General features: G+C 44.8%; 1 long non-coding RNA gene across 1 annotated transcript; it reads left to right on the top strand.

Moving 5' to 3' along the window:
* Positions 1–7,407: 7,407 nt before the first annotated feature.
* LOC112467283 lies at positions 7,408–16,455 on the top strand. The gene is made up of 2 exons (XR_003042232.1): positions 7,408–7,536; positions 11,826–16,455. It is a non-coding gene; the product is annotated as an uncharacterized LOC112467283 (long non-coding RNA).
* Positions 16,456–16,926: the final 471 nt, after the last annotated feature.

Here is a 16,926-nt window from a genome sequence, read left to right as displayed (position 1 = left end):
AATGAACTTAGATTGATTACTGCAATCGCTTCTTACTCTATTTAACTTGCCAAGTGACAGTCGGATTGCTTCGTAAGAAGCCACTAGATTGAAGATCTTGAAGACGCGCGACAGTCTGGGAATTCATAAAAAGAATCAAATTTTTCTTTGTCATGCGTCATTCAGCTCGACGGAATATTAATAAGTAGATCACATAAAAATTTGCTCATTTATCTGTTTATCTTATTTCGCATGCTTCACTGGGGAGTTATTGCTTCTTTGATTAAGATTAAAAAATTATTCTTACATCACTCTTGTAATTCCTAGTGCCATAAGTTTTCCGTGTTTATCTCACTCACTTAAACAAAATGTTCGGCAATTGATAATGTTTTCTCGCAGAACAAATCAACTATATGGGTCTCACAAATGGACTCCATCCACTGACAAGAGTTGCTGCCGGCAAAGCTCATTTGCTGACCGAATTTAGAAAATCGACTATTTGTTTATCGATTACCGACTACCAGCCGTGTCAATACTATTCCCGGTCAATCGCCAAACACCTCGTTTTCTCGCGCTCGTTCGCGAGCAAATTAAAGTAAATTGATTCGACCGACCTTTATGCGGCATCTTCCAAAAGGGCGGCTCGGGGGTGGGCGAGCAAGGGTTAGCCACCCCCGCGCCCAACAGGGTCCTTGCCGCGTGCAGCGCCGCCGCCGCCGCCTCCCTGCTCCGCACTGCCGCAGCGCTCGGCGGGTATTCCGGAGCGCTGTCACTTTCGGCGATGCCGCCGCCACCGCTACCTCCGCAAGGACGAAGGTGCAGGCTCAGCCGACCACCGCCGACCGTGCCACTGCCGCCTCCGCCGCCGCTGCCGCCGCCGCCGCCGTCTCCACCGCCGCCACCTCCGGCCACGCTAACACAGTGCTAAAATCATTCGAAATGGCTCGGTTAGGTTTCTCCCGCTGCAATCGGCTCTTATTGTTAATTAGACGCTCTTGCGCCTAATCCCCTCGGAAAGAGAGAGGAAAAACATCGTACATGAAGCGAAAGAGTATTGATTAAATAATACGTATTTACTTTAGAATAAATGCACTAGTGCTACTTGATATGACAAAAATGAAGATACGTCTGATAAGCGGTGTACTTATGTCAATAAACCTGTTCAATATGCATTATGCTTTTTGTAGAACCTTTCTTACAAAGTTTTTTGCTCTTTTAACTTTCTCGAAAAGTAAACGCAGTCTTATTCCTATTAGAATAATATCCTTATGATTGTACACATAGGTAACATCTTCACAGGTAATATCTTCTAAAAGATCGAATTTTAAGAGAAAAGAGGAAGTACTAATAACTCGTTTTTTTCCCCCCCCCCCCCCCTCCCCCTTCTCTGCGCTTTATTTAGAACAAAAAAAAATAGAAAAAATCCACCGCCGTTTTCCCAAAAACGACATGTTGATCGAAAACACGTTAAAATTCGTATAACATGTTATAACGCGGATACCATATTATCGGAGCCTGGATAATATCGCCGATAATGCCGTAACTCTCACGGGGAATATATCGCTGCGCGATGATTATTTAGTGCGGAGCGCGATCAAAAACCAATTTCGAGCATAACGATGTAACGTATCGGGAGCATGGATTATTAACAGACGCGCGGCGAGCGCATTTCGATTTACAATTTCGCGTCGTTCTTATAATCACATTGCGAAATTTTTACTTGGCGATACGCGAGAAAAAAGGCGTTACGCCAAAAAATGAAAAAAAAACTCAGCCAACGACGGCGGGTCGCGTAGCCGACGGCGAACGGCGAGCCGGTGTTAACGATTAATAACGAACGCTGGCGCGCAACGGGCGAAATAATTTTACATACGTTCACAATAATTTTATAAATTCACGGCAATTTACGAAAATTCAATTGATCCTTATACCTTTCCGCAGTGCTGATGCGACGCGGCGCGTCGCGACGCGATGCGACGCGACACGATGCGCTGCACACGCGTAAATAACGCGGCTTCAAAGAACATAATTCGGGGGATTATCGCCCGCGAAGCGCGGCAAATATTGGCGCCGTCGAAACTGGTTCGCCAAAAGCAAATTTCAAAGTGCGCCAAAAAATAAATAACGCCCGGGCAAATAATAAACATTGCCGTGTCGGCGGTAAATTTCCGAATTTTTCCAAGGCTGATTACGTCCCGCATAAATTTGTTCGTATTACTTTGTGCGCCACAACAACAAATCGAAAATTATATGCATAACGCGAAGAAAAGCCGCGAGGAAAGTTTGCGTTGCGTTATTATAAAATTGATGCAATTAAGATCGTTATAATTTAAAAATTGTGAAATCAAAAATTGAATTTTAATCCGATTTCTTTCCGAAAACATCGCGATTTCCGTTGTTCGAATTTGCGATGTTGTTACAGAAGTGATTCAATAAGCGTGAATAAATTTTAGATATTGATACGTTGCATAATATTTCATATTCTGTAACAGTAAATCACTGCAACAGTGTTATTACTTTCTAAGACTATACGTTGACTTTGAAATAAAGCATCCTTATCAGTGGTTATTCTATTTTTAAAACTGCACAAACCGCGGAAGATTATATATGTACATAAAAAATGAGCATCATTCCTAACGATATATATCCCTATCTTCTATTTATCAAAGCTTCACGATAATTAACATGGAACGACATTCTTCATAAACAAAAATAATTAACGTGTGCGTGGCAAATAAATCAACCGATAGAGTTATTTTCAGAATGAAATCGTCGAAATCAGTATGCAAGACGAGAAATCATCTAATCACCGTCGCACTATCGAACACCTGCCGTAACGCCTTTTCGATCCTGACGATCGAGAAATCCGACGTGTGCGCGCGAAGCTGCCGCGAGCGCAGCGCGTCTATGCGCATTCCGGCGTGCCCCTCATCTCATCACGGTTAATCATCGCACGCCGGCGTGCGTCGGGACGAGCGTTAATTGTCATTCGGCGAGACTCGTAGATCATTAGCTCCTTTCAAGCCCGGTCGCGGTAACGTCACGACGGCCGACGGCAAAGCGGGGGACATCAATACCCGCGCGCCCGGCCGGATCGAAAAGTGCAAGCTGTAAAGCGGCGAGCCAAGGGTCGTTAAACGTGGTCGACCGCGAGATCATTCCGCGTCTCGTCGCGACTCACTCCCGAGACCCTGCTTCTCCAAGCGATAGCATGAGAGAGAGTGAGAGAGAGGGAAAGCGAGAGAGCTCGTACTCTCCACCTATACCGAGATCTCGATTGGATCTACACTGTCAAAACGCGATTTCGCGCGACTGGCAGAGGGATAAATAATTTAGTCGTTGATACTTAATGTCCTGCAACTCTTGACATTACAGAAACGTTTCCCCGCGCTCGGTGGCGATCTACGTCACTTAGCGGTAGAATAAAAACAGATAGATTTGCATAAGTATTTCGCGGACGAATACGAATACGCCCTGCAAACTATATTTATTTTATACGATATTGAATAATTTATTTAAGTGGATTTCGTGCAAGCTTTGATTAATATTTGTCGCACGAGCGTCGCGTTTAATGATACCGCGTGTAAACGTTGTAGTAACAAAATTATTTTAGTTCTTTTATACATTGACGAAATTTTCTGCCGGCAACGACGATTGATCGCGATTATAACAATAATTACGCGACTCAATGAATAAAAAAGCTCGAGGAGACATGAAAATGGTAGACTACTTTACGCGAGCACTTGAGGATTTTCAGGTAGCAGAGCGTGGAATGAAATACCAACGAAATTTACTGCCTCAGAGCTATCCGGACAACCGAGGCGGCGCGGCGTGCAGAACGCGACGGGGATCTGAGAAACGAGCTGCGTTTAGTCTCGTTGAAACGATGCGACTCCGCGCGCTACCTTCTCGGCACACAAAAGCGGAATATCTCACAGGCGACCTGCATCCCGTCGAGCGCGAAAGGCGGAAGTTTAAGCACGATGCATTAATTTGCGCCAATTAGGACACCGGCAGTAAACTGCGAGCGCGTATACTCGCTACGTCGCGCTAATTCGAATCGGATACGCGAGTTAATCGTTTTTAATTCCCCGACACACTCTGTCGTGCTCCGACGAGTAACACCGCTGAATCAGATTTCCATGCGCGTATTAAACAATATAATTTGATTTTTTTTTCCGCGTAAATTTGAAACTTCAATTATTCTGTGGCCTCAGAACGAGACTACTTATTGAAGCTAATTTATATTGAACGATATTTTATTGTTTCAAATTTAATTGATTAGACAAGGTTTGCGCAAAACACAAAACGTGAATCAATTTGACAGAATAGCCACAAGAGAAGGGACGCGGAATTAGTAAATAATTGAGTCTAAGATTTTTCTCCGCCCAGTCCTTTTTTTCCCGTTCACCGCCGACGCTTCAGGCACGACAAAGGGCTTTTCACGAAATCTCCGAGGTACGCTTTCTTTGTTAAGCACTCGAGGAGACATCTGTTATTTTCCGAAATTGTATCACTTTCAATGAGCGAAGCGCGTTCGTTTCTCTCCCTTCGTCTAAAAATAATGGCAACTATCTCGTATGCTTCTCGAATAAAACATGCAAGCTAAAACGGTGCAGAGAAGTTCAAACATTGTAAAATATGATTCCTGCAACTATATAAAAGCATTTTTGATGAAAAGTAATTTAGCGTGTCTTTCATAATGTCCTTTTCTGCTCACGAACGAGACAATAAGAACGTTGCAATATACACATGCACTTCTTATTTCTCTTTATCTATCTCGTTGAAATTGGAATATTAATAATTACGAGCGCACGAAACAGAAGAAATATTAAAACTATAATGTTGAAACTTAAGTAAAATAGTAACATCTATCTAACTGCGAATATTTAGTTATACAATAAAAGTGTAGAATGCAATCACAATTATGGAAAAGAAGTCCACTGAAAGCCTCTTTCGTCTTTCACTTTATCTGAAATGTAGTCATCGCACAATTTTCATCATCAAGTTATACAAATCAAATAGAACGAGATTGAAACGTGAATAGGATATCTGTTGCGCATTAGAGAATCGAAGTTGCAATAAAAGGCGTCGCGGTAATGCTTCGCGCACTTTCGTTAAACAAGCCCGACGCATTCCGCTTGTGATCGACAGCTTTTTTCGCGATCATAATGAGGTACTCGAGCGTTAACAACGCCATTGTGCCACGCGCAATTTGTAGCTAACCTTCGCCCGCCGTGCTCTGCCTGTCCAAGTTATTACATCTATTTCGGTTTATTACAGTTTTCTATAGATAATAAAAGATGATTCTCGCAGAGAAAATTCGCTTCTCTGTCAGTTCCAGATGAGATATTTCTGCTCTTATTAGATAAAAGGGAGGAGAATCTCGTAATCTGATAAATTAGAATGAAATGCTTAAACCGACGACAGTTTTGCTTAAACTCACAAAATATATTGCATGAAAATTAATAATTCTTTATCAGAAACGTATTCTAATTGCAAGAATACATAATTTATTAAATTTATTATGTTCTTAAATACTCTCAAAACATATATTATTTGAAATTAATAATAGTTTAATTCTTTTTCTTAAAAGAATATTGTTATCATACTGATCAATTATTAAATATCAAGAATGAAAGGCTATTCGCATCATTTGTATTGTTCCGAAAATGAGAAAAGATACAATTCATTCATTAGAAACAGAAATACAATTTAGGCAAAAAGTATTGTGAAAAAGTCAATTCTCCTCTCTACGATAATAACACAAACACTACGACAAACACTCGATTTTTCGGAGTAAACACGATGATTAGTTAACTAAATATAAACTTAAGCTTTAAAGAGCCCTATAAACTCTAGTAGTTCTAAACTCCAAACTAAACAGTGACTTAGCAGTAACGTAAGCTGTTGTAGCTTTATTCTTAATGCTTTACATGTGTTTAGAAAGGGCTCGTGTTTGTAAGCAAGAGATTCTCGAACTCTTAGTGTCGAATAAATGTGTCAGACGTCCCGTTGGGCGAATCGTCTTTTCATCGCGAAACTGAATGCGAACGTACCGTGTCGAGAATGGCCGTGGTCAGGCCGGATCCAGCCACCAGCTGAAAGCACAATCCGCGACGGCGTTGCTCCGTTCACAGCACTTTCTTGGCGCGGCTTCCGTTGATCGGAGCCTCCACGCTCCTCAGTTCGCCGGTTGAGGAACCTCGAGAAATCAGCTGCCGACGAGTGAGTACGCCGCGACTCAATTGCCGCGATCTCACTGACACACTGTATAATTAAATATAATCGCACAGTTTAACGAGAGTACATCGAACCTCGCCACCTCGGGGAATCCACACTGTTTGGCAATTGATTTAACGCGGATTGATGCGCTGTCAACTTTCTTCGGTTTAGCGCGATATACCGCGTTGATGTCGACGGATCCGAGACCGGGACACGGATCCTCGGATGACGGAAGATCGGGCCAGCGTCAGGAATGCTCGCGAGATTATCTGTCAGGTTGCGATGAGGGCGCGAACGACGTTATCAATACGCCGTACACCGCGTTACAAAGGAGGCAAGAATATCCAGGACTCAGCTGCGCGGTGTCTCTCACAGCGGTGTCTCTCGGCACGGGCGTGGATGCGCGGCTTCTCGCGGTTTATCGGCGTTTATCGCGCCTGGCTGGCTGCGGACGAGCTCTGCCTGCGAGCAACCGGAATGCAGTTGAACGCGCGGCGTCGGTGGAGAGGAAAGAAGCACGTGCCCGACTCCCAAAACAGGGGTGCAGTGACGCGTCGCTGCTGCGGTGCGCGGCGCCCGATTGACCACCAGAGTCTGCCTTCCCGCATGCGGAGATCCCTGCCGCACGATTTTGGCGTGCCCCCACCCCTAAGCGCGTTCCCTACACATCGTATACACCATCTCCCTTCGGTTGGCGTTGCCCCCTGCTCTCCCCTGCCGCTCCTCTCTCGCCGTCTCCGTTCCTCATTCTTTTCTCCCCCCGTTCTCGCTCTCGCTCACTCCTTCGGCCGGCGCGAGCGGAGTCGACCAGGCAGTTGCCTTGCCTCCGGGCAACGTTGCCCCTGACGAGGCTTCTCGGCCAGGACCAGTGCGGCATAGCGTGTATCTGGGTGGAGCCATGCCGGCGATGGCGTGGCGGTGGCCCGTCGCGCTCGCCGACCGTCGACGGTGGGGATAAACCGCAATTGTGCCGCGCGGCGCGGCATCGCGCAACTCCGCGCGGCGCCCCGAAGAAGGCTTCGGCGGCCTCGCCACCGATCGCTGTTGCCGGACGGGGGCGGCGCTTGCCGTGGGCGGTGTTCCGTGCCCCGTTCGGAACGGAGAACCCCGACGACGCCATTGTTTTCGGCGCGCGACGCGGAAGGCACGGCGCGCGTGCGAGATCCACGCCGACGCCCGGCGTCGCGACGCCACTCTCGCACGCAACGCCGGCCGTCGCCGACGCCGTCGTCGTCGTCGTCGTTCGCCCGTCGTCGTTCAACGAGACTCGTCTCTTTCCCTGTCTCTGCCCGCCGCCGAGCTGCTCCCCGCGGATCTTTTCACGTCGCCGAGGTAAGTTTGTCACTGTGTGCACGCGTGAGTGTGTGAAAAATAATACAAAATTGCGACACTGGTTGAGTCTCGCGTGGATTTTCTCTCTTTCCGCGCCTTCGATTCAGTAGTCCTTCTCTACTTTTCTTCCGTCAGAATAATTCTTCATAACGCGACAGTAACGTGAAACATAATTTTTCAAGTTTTTTAATAAGAACTAGAGAGCGCTAATTAGACCCCAAAGTATCCTTGTAATTCATTAATCAGTCCTAATTAAAATATATTGATCGGCATAGTTTACTGTATCGTAGTTTATTCTAGTCCTTATTATGAATGTCGTTTATTATATCTAATAAAAATTGATTCTTTTGCTGGTCCTCTAATTGCGTGCATCATTCTCTACTCACTCTACTGCGAGTTATTTAAATCAATGATTAATTGTTACTGGCCTTTTTAGTTAAGATTTACGTGCGTGAAATCAGTTTTTCTATCTTCATAGTGTCAATCTTCGTCCCTTCACTTCTTTGGCATTATAAGATAATGGGATAGGTTTTAATTTATCGATTACGCGTAATTTTCTTTGCGAGCTTCCATGCGTAGTAGTTCGCACGGCGGACGAGAACGGTCCGACACGGATGGACGATAGAGTTTGACATCCCGACGTCGCTTTCACACACAGTGTCCATCACGACCGTCGTAATCCACCTTTCGATTTATCTGCCTTCGACAACCCATCAATTTTATTTTATTTGATTTTTTTCCTCGAGTCCGTCTGCATGCGCAATCGCATATACATGCGCGAGCAGCGTGTCGGTACATTTTGTCCAACCCTTCTTTGTCGCACCCCTTTTCTCGAATCCCCCCCCCTGCCTTTATTTTATCTTTCACGTTTTCTCGGCCCACCACACATGAGCGCGGGTTGACATAAGAGGGACGCCACGGGATTCCGCTAAAAGAGCCCACTCTAATGAGAGATAATGGCGGCCGCGAGTAAAAACCGGCGTTTGCTCTTTCTTTGAGAATTAGCGAGCGTTTTAAAGCGATTACTTCGCATACAAGGCAAGTCGCACGAAACGGCGTATTAACGTGGAATTAGAGCGAATGTATTTTCGAAATATGTATATATCTGACAAATCACGTTTGCTGATGGTTGTTGACGCTAAAAAAGATGCGGTGTTTCCTTTATAACTTATTTAGTGGTGTTTATTGTGCAATTTACAGTACTGTAAGAATTATAGTTTGCAGTTGAAACATTTGTAAAAGATAAAGTTGCAGGAATTAAAAGGATCATATGGAAGAAATGCTTCGCTCTGATTATGTTTATATATAAAAATGAAGCACATATATTAAGATAAATGGAATCCTTTTTAACGGTCCAGTTTTGATAAATGGAATTTATCAAATTAAATGCATTTTTTGGCGCAAAACGATTTTTATAAAGGATTAAAAGAGAAACATCTTTATGAAATCCGTAATTCGTCGTTAAGGGAATTGACACAAGTGCTAAGTAATCGAGAGGCCAACCCCTTCGCTTAAAATAAATAGCGTAAGAGAGTCGAGATTCCTTTGCCCGGCCGGATGGAACAGGTGGGTCCAATTAAGCGCCAATTACCTGCGTACCTAGCCTCTTTCTCGCTGGTGCCGGCAATCGGCGCGATTAACGACGCGCTCGGGAGAAATAACGCGGCAAAAAAAAAAAAACGCAACGTAGATACAATGTGAGCCGTCGAGAAAGTTGCGCGGATGCATCCAGCCGACGCGGATGCGTAAATTATTTCGATCATTCGTCGCAGCGTATGAAGTCCGTCGCCCGCGAAAAACTCGTCGGCTACCAATTATTTTTATATTCGAAAAGCGCATATATGCCTGTCAATTATTCGCACCAATCATAACTTCGCGTTAGCGGTATTGTGCGATGAGAAATTGATTTTACAATACGATTTGTTCCACGCTGTTCTCTGCCATTAGTATAATGTGCGAGTGAAAAATAGAAAACTGTGTCGGCTTGACATAATTGTCGTAATAACAGAATTAGAAATCATACAAAATATTTTTTCTTTTAATGCGCAATTGTTTTCTACTTAAAAAAAAGACTCGAAATATATCTTCGTGGATTTCTTCTTTTTCCGCATAATGACAAGGCGAGAATAAAACTTGAAGTCAATTTATTTGTAAAACAGACTTCAGTGTATTGTATTGTATCAAGTAATGAATGTTCGATTAAAGCGAACATTCGCGTGACTTCATCGCGAGTATGTACACAAGAAGTGTCAAGAGGGATCTAAGTATCCACAAAGTACAAATGATCTCTCGCTATCGACACTAAATAATGTGCATCCGATCGATACGCAATTAATCGGCCAGACGTGCTTAGAAGACGAAAATCGACGAACACGTCGACGCGCGCACGGATTGTTTGACGAAAATTTGATGAGACTTGTGAATGGTCTTCGGAACATCCGAAAGGGAGAGGATTATAGTTAACAGAGGATGATAATAGAGTCGATTTGGCGAAAAGTTACGAAATGGAAGTGCAGGAATTGAAATAAGCGGACGATTGACAGATTGTCAGATTAGCGAAAGAAATGAGATCATTAGAGAAAAGAAAAATGACCAAACTCTCCGGCGAGGAAGATTATCTTCTTATTCGTTGGTCAATCTTGCCTCCTCGCGCGTCTGTTTTTATTTTGAAACTGGCGCAAGCCAAATCCCGAAGACTCAAGTTGCGAAGATTCTTAGCTTTGCTACCGCCGAATTAGCTTATCCGCTTGTACCAATATTTTGCTTAAATTCGTTATACTTGAAAACTTGATTCGCACCGTTTACAAGATAAATACATTACGTTTCAGCGGGAAGCGCGGGATTTCTCGAGATATCTCTTCGACGCTGATACACGCTCTCTTCCGAGCCGCCTCGCGGAGTTTCAGAAACGGTGCCGCATTCGGCGAGTGAATGCGGCGAGCGAACGAGAGCCGTCAGGATAATAACGTCTTTATGCGCTGCAGCCTCTCCGCGCTAATATTGCCCTCCAGCTAGGCAGCGCTCTCGGCTGATAGCCGTGAAACACGCGGCAGCAAGTTGTTGTCCAAGTTCGGTAGCGCGTCTTTCGACACGGCCTTCGTGTACCTTTCGGCTTTAGCCGACGCGTACAATTGGATTTATCAAGTCGGCGTCGAAACGCGACGAATCCCATATGCCGCGCTTGTCCGCGATACGTTGACATTTCGGATTAATTATCTCGGTGCAGAACTAAATTAATCAATAGCTACATAGGTTTTCTTATTGGAACATCGTACCGCTTACTCGCCATATCTCTTTCGCATTATCGATTTTTCGCAGTATCGTTCGCAAACTTGTATTACGCTTCGCTTATAGTTCGACCTATTATTGTATCGAATATTCCGCAAAACAACCCGACGCTTAGCGGTATTTTTAATCGAACCGATTTCATGCGCAACGGTGTTATTCGAACGTTTAACACGAATAGAATACTATCGGGGCCGCATTGTTGGCAGCATTTTCATCCGAAGCATTTGCAATTCCTCTTTATTGCCTTTCGGCTTATCCGGATTGCGCCTCGCGCATTTACGAGTTGTATTTCATCCTGATAATCGCCATTAAGTTAACGAACTGCAATACGGGCATTTGAACGCATGGAACACGCGGATTAACGTACATTAATAAAATTATCCGTGTGAACAATGGATTATGCGCTCGCGGGCTTTAAATGTCTCGTACCGCGACAAAAAGAGACCGGCGCAATGTGATTATCGGAACAAAAAAAAATAACGCGGGACAAAGATACGCCGCGGAGAATAATAATTACAATTTGTGAGTAATTGATTTAGCCATGTACGTATAATAACAACGGGGAGGGTAGCAATCGAGCGATTTGCTATATAAATGCGATATCGGCTTCTACTGCACTCATCATTTAAAAAAAAAATGTATATATATTGGGGATATATAAACTACAATACATGTAAATTGCACATATTCAGCAACATTTCCTCTAAAACGGAAGCGAATAAGCAGGGCATTTGAATATCCCAGCAGTATCCAATTGGCTATTCGTGTCCCACATGTGCACGAGAAGGAGTATAAAGCGCGTCTCGATATATCGGCACTCTTTAAAGGGCCAAACTTTGTCGAAACATAGTTACCCTCGCGAAACTTGCGCCGTAACGTATCGGATTACTCCTCGCATTTGCCCTTTTCTGCGAGCTGCGCCTCGCTACGCGGAAGCGCGTCCGGGGGCGCCCGTATCCCGTAAACGGCGTTAGGTGAATTTTATTATTCTCTGATTTCAGGCTTCGGCGCCCGGCGACGAAGGACGACGCGGGCGCGGCAGCAAGTGCATCTCTTTTGCGACGAATGCGTTGCCCGACATCGCGGTGTAATCAGACACCGGTACGAGGGGGATGGGAGCGCGGGAGGGAGAGACGCAGAGACTGAGGGACGTAAACGTAATTGGAAACATCCGAGAGGGAGATTCGCCACACGCTTCTGATCCGCGCCGCGCGCGGTTCGCCTGTTTCCATTCTCCCTTCGGGCCGTTCGCCGCAACGTAACGCAAGCGCCATATCTCCGCTTTTTCTCGCGTCCTATCTGCTAACTTTCGCGTCTCTCGGCCGGACAACGGACAATTCACGGGAATGTATCATTTCCCTGGGAAAAATATTATCTCACGATGCTATCGACTATTAAAAAAAAAAGATCCTCGATGATGAAAATCCTAATAAATGCTGGAAAATCGCGTTCGACATTATCGCCGGTTAAAAACGATCGCAATTAATTAGTGCTAAAAGCGAGACACGGAATACGCGCTATAATTACGCGGTTTTCCGGTTATTATTAATGTGTTTATCTTTTTTATGCGACTTCAAAGATATTTTATATTTACGCGAGAGACATCATCTTACGAAACGTGGCTGCGGAGAGAAAAGCGCGCTTTCTTTGTGACGACGTTTACAATTACGTACGTGCGGCTTTGTAAATGGCAGGGCGCGCGCGCCACGCATGATTAAGCAGAGCCCGGCGATAATGCGCTGCGTGCGGCTCTCCGGCGTAAAGAAGGTGTAAATACCTCCCGATGATTCCTCGTAGGATCGAAGCGGATCGCGCAAAGGGAGCCGACACGGAGGCGGCTCCTTTCTCGTCGATAGTTTCAATGGAGAGTTTTTCTCATAGAGCCAGTCGCCCCCCTACTCTACCTCTCTCTTTCTCTCTCTCTTTTGCTCTCGCTCTTTTCTGCCGTTCCCCTTCGTGCCGATGTACGCGTGTACACGGAGAACGATAAAAAAGACGAGATCTCAAAAGGTACGCGGAGCACCGCCTCTGATGAATGCCGCAACCAGTTGGCCACCATGTTTTCCCTCCGCCGGTGTATGTACGCCCTACTCTCCGAAACATCCCCTGTGCCGCGTCCCTCCGTGTGCCGACTTTCCAACCCCTCGCAAAACCGCGATTGAACCCTTGTACATCCAGCGCGTATACTGCGTACTGCGGCGTCCAGAGGTGATTTTACGTGCGCTTTGTGAGCGGCGGGATCGCGGGATGGGTAACTTTTACAGTTATCGAGCAACGCTACAGAAAATGTACACTGACAAATTGGATTGCCATCAATGATTTTAAAGCGGGGACGAAAGATCAGCAGCGTGCATCGTGAAAAGCTGCATTTGTATATGTGATATATAACGTGATTGATAAAAATTAAAATTTTTCAATAGAAGAAAGAAGATAGAAATTGATCATCGTCCGAAAAAAGAGAAAAAGAAGAAAAATGAAAATCAAAAAGTAATATTTTAAATAAAGTAATGCTTTGAATGGTAATGCTTGAAATGAAAATGATCCGGACAATAAGATAACAATAATCAGTATTCTTCAAGTGATGACTTCGATCACAAAATAATAATATTATATCATCGCGTTTAATTGAAACAAAAAATTCTGTCTGCGAAAAAAAGCGCTCTTCGATTCCATTGGTTCATAATACGTCGTGGTGAATCTGGCGCGTACACGTAGAAGAAGGCAAGAAGGATGAAAGAAGAGAAGCAGAAGACGAAGGAAGAAAAAAAAAGGATAACGCGGGCAGAGCAAGAAAGAGAAAGCTGGCCGATAAACAAACTGCCAAGGATCGCGGCACTTTAATCTTCCTTTGAAGGCATCGGCCGCTCTTTGCGGCATTGAATGAAAAGAGAACAGGAGCGGGAGAGGGGTCCCGAACCCACCCCATATCTCTCCCTCTTCCGCGCATTCTACCCCGCGACTCATTATGGCAACATGCGGTAAGTATGCTCGTGCTTAAGTCTCGGCGTACCCTTCGGGCGAGGGGTGCCCCAAACAGCATCGGTATTAGTTACATGTATATAGAGCGCGTATACAGAGCGCCGGTCGCAAAAAGCGGTGGTCGAGGGCCCCGGTACGCGACGGAGGTACCGCGTTACGGCACTGTCGAAAACCGTCGGTGGCCGGGGACAGGGTGGAGGGTGGAGGAGAGAGAGCATCCCTTATTTCGCGGCGGCTCGTTGCATGGATCGGCGCATCCGAATAGTCTCTCCACTCCCTTGATCCGGGGGTTCCAGGTGGTTCCTTTGCCCCCCTCCCGCCTTCCGGACATACTCTTAAAAATTAGGTATCGTGGATACCAAAGCCGATGGTACGCGTTTCACAGCTGCAACGGGATAGAAACGGCCAGCAAGCCGCGCGTGTCTCCACCTTTGTCCTTCTTTTGCTTTAGTCATTGTATTCATTGTATTTTCTTAATTCTGGCAGTTTAGCTATGAATCTAAACCGTAGAAATGTATTTAAGATTATGTTCAACTCGATTCAATATATATCTAAAATGACTTTTCATAAAACACAATCTAAAGGAATTAATGAATAGTAAATTATTTACATTACGTAATTATAGCTTATAGAAACTTTAAAAAGATATTTAAAAAGTATCTCATAAAATATCAAGCAGTTCATAAAAAGAATCGCATAAACCCGAAGTCGGATTATATTTTCGTTTATTACTGACTTTACAAAAACGAAACATAAACGAGAGAGCTTTCGCAAGCTCAGCCTTTTGCAGTTGGAATATGTTGACGAAAGCCCATAACTTTTTCTGCAGAACTTTCGTCGAAACTTGCAGTTCTGCAACTCGAAATAAATCTTTGTACATCTCAATATCTTTATAACCGAATAATTCCTGCGGAAAAATACTTGTTCGTGAAACATTTCTACTAAACAAACTGAATTGTAAACCGAACGGGGTCCGCATTTAGCCACACAAATGTAGGATGCGTGTGAATTCCATTCTGTCGGTCTCGCTACTTCGAGTAACAATTTAGCGCTTAAGTTCTCAGAGAGTGCGATCAGGTAAGGGAAGAAGGAGAGCCGCAGAGCAGCGTGGTACCAGGACCCGAAGATAATCCCGACGGTGATGGCGACCGGTGCCGACGTGATGGGACTTACCCCACCCCTCGCGCGGAGTGCCAACCCCTCGAGTAAGAGGCAACGATACCGCCGAGGTCTGAAAGGCCGCTGCGAATAACGCGCTTACGCGCGATCATCCGACCGCGAGTCTCGATGCCCGTGACAGATCGTGCCGCGGCCGGCGTCCTTGTGAATATCGCGGGGACTAAAGCCCGTACTAAAGAGCGAAAAGGGGCGGAGGGAGGGCACTAAGTCTTTCGTGGATGGCCGGGCGCGCGCACACCGCCGGCGCGACAATACGGTGTAGATTACTTTTCAGAATGGGCGGCGTGACGTAAACACGCTCCGGCGGTTTTTTCTTCGCGAACAATGCTGTGTTTGCCGACACAATTTGTCTCGGATTTAGGTGCATCGGCAGAAATGCGTGCGCCTATATAGATGCCTAGATGTTGAGCGATGCGCATCAAGCTTCGAAAATCTGCACTCACGGTCGCTTATATTGGCGAACGTTAAACTTTTTCCTGACGCATTGTTGAAATAAATAACGCGTAAAAATAATTAGCATTGTGTTGATTACCCATTGTTGTTGATTAAAGAATTCAACGAACTAGATAATATTTTTCGCTGTGGAATATATAAATAATTATCTGGCTGTTGTGTATAATGTATATTTTTTAATTCTTTTTAGTTTCATCGTTTCTAGGTACTGAGCTATATTCTACTATAGCATAGCCTCTTAGAAATGCAGCCGTAGTTGAGCCGGTTTGGTAGCTGAGAGAGCTCATTATACTATGAGTAATATTACCTCACGCGGTATAATATTAACGCGGGCGTCTCAAGAACTTGGAAAAGGGTCGAGCAACGCGTCGCGATCGAGATTGATTTGATCTACCGCCGACAGGGTGGCAGGCGAAATGATATGCCCTGAATATTGGGGTCTGATGAAGGCTTCTCAAATGTCGTGTTGGACTTGGACAGCGAGCAACCAGAAAGGAAGAAAAAGAGGGAAAAGGAAACAAAGAAGGTAGAGAGAGAGAGAGAGAGAGAGAGAGAGAGAGAGAGAGAGAGAGAAAGATAGAGACTTGATTGAAATAGAATAGGAGACTAAGCGAGAAGGACGCATTCCTAGACGGCTTACCGGGATAGACACACCGCGTCGGCCGTCGCACGTTTTCTCATACCCAAAGGTAGCGGATTTGTTTCTTCTTCTTATCCGATCTCTTGGAGCAAGAGCTCCTTGCTTGCAGATTGCGACCCTGCCGTACAAAGGCACTCCGAAGACGCAACGTCTCTAGTGTCATCTTCGAAGAACTCGGAATTATGTGATACTGTTGCTTCTTTCTTTCCAATGAACTTGCCAGGCAGCTAAAATATAACTTTATACAAAAAATGAATCGATCAACAATAATCCTTGTATACTTTTTATATTCTTACGTTAAATACTCCTAGCATGATGAATATCTTATTGTTATTTGTAGAAATGTGCAATACCAATAAAAATCTCATTTTTGAGACACAGGTAATTCTTTATGATTTATGCGTAAGAAATAACGATCCCGAATGTTCATTGTCGAATCATTATCTCTTTTATTGTCCGTTAAAATGATCGGAGTGACGCGCCTATAAAACATAACACTTATCCGAATTCTTAACGTTAAGTGGGTGAGTACGCCGATATTTATGGAGTACTGATTACATCGTATAATAGCAAGTCGAATCACTGGGCGCGCTCCCCCAATGCATAGATCTCCCTCTTCCATTATAGGGAGCCAGCCGAGTGTGAAGTATTATCATACAAATATAATCCTCCCTCGACTCCGTCCGGAGAGAAATAATATTTGTCTCGATCGTACGACCAATTATCTCAACTTGTGCGATATGCCAACGCGCATATATGCATACATAGGGTGTACCCGTATTCTTCCTCCTTCGTTACGATTCTCGATATGTACAGGCGAATAAACATCTTTGTTCCTTTATACGCACAGA

This window comes from Temnothorax curvispinosus, unplaced genomic scaffold (genome assembly GCF_003070985.1).
Source record: "Temnothorax curvispinosus isolate PA1 unplaced genomic scaffold, ASM307098v1 QBEX01017127.1, whole genome shotgun sequence".
NCBI classification, from domain to species: domain Eukaryota; kingdom Metazoa; phylum Arthropoda; class Insecta; order Hymenoptera; family Formicidae; genus Temnothorax; species Temnothorax curvispinosus.
Note: the sequence above shows the minus strand (reverse complement) of the source record. Positions and strands in the feature narration are given on the sequence as shown.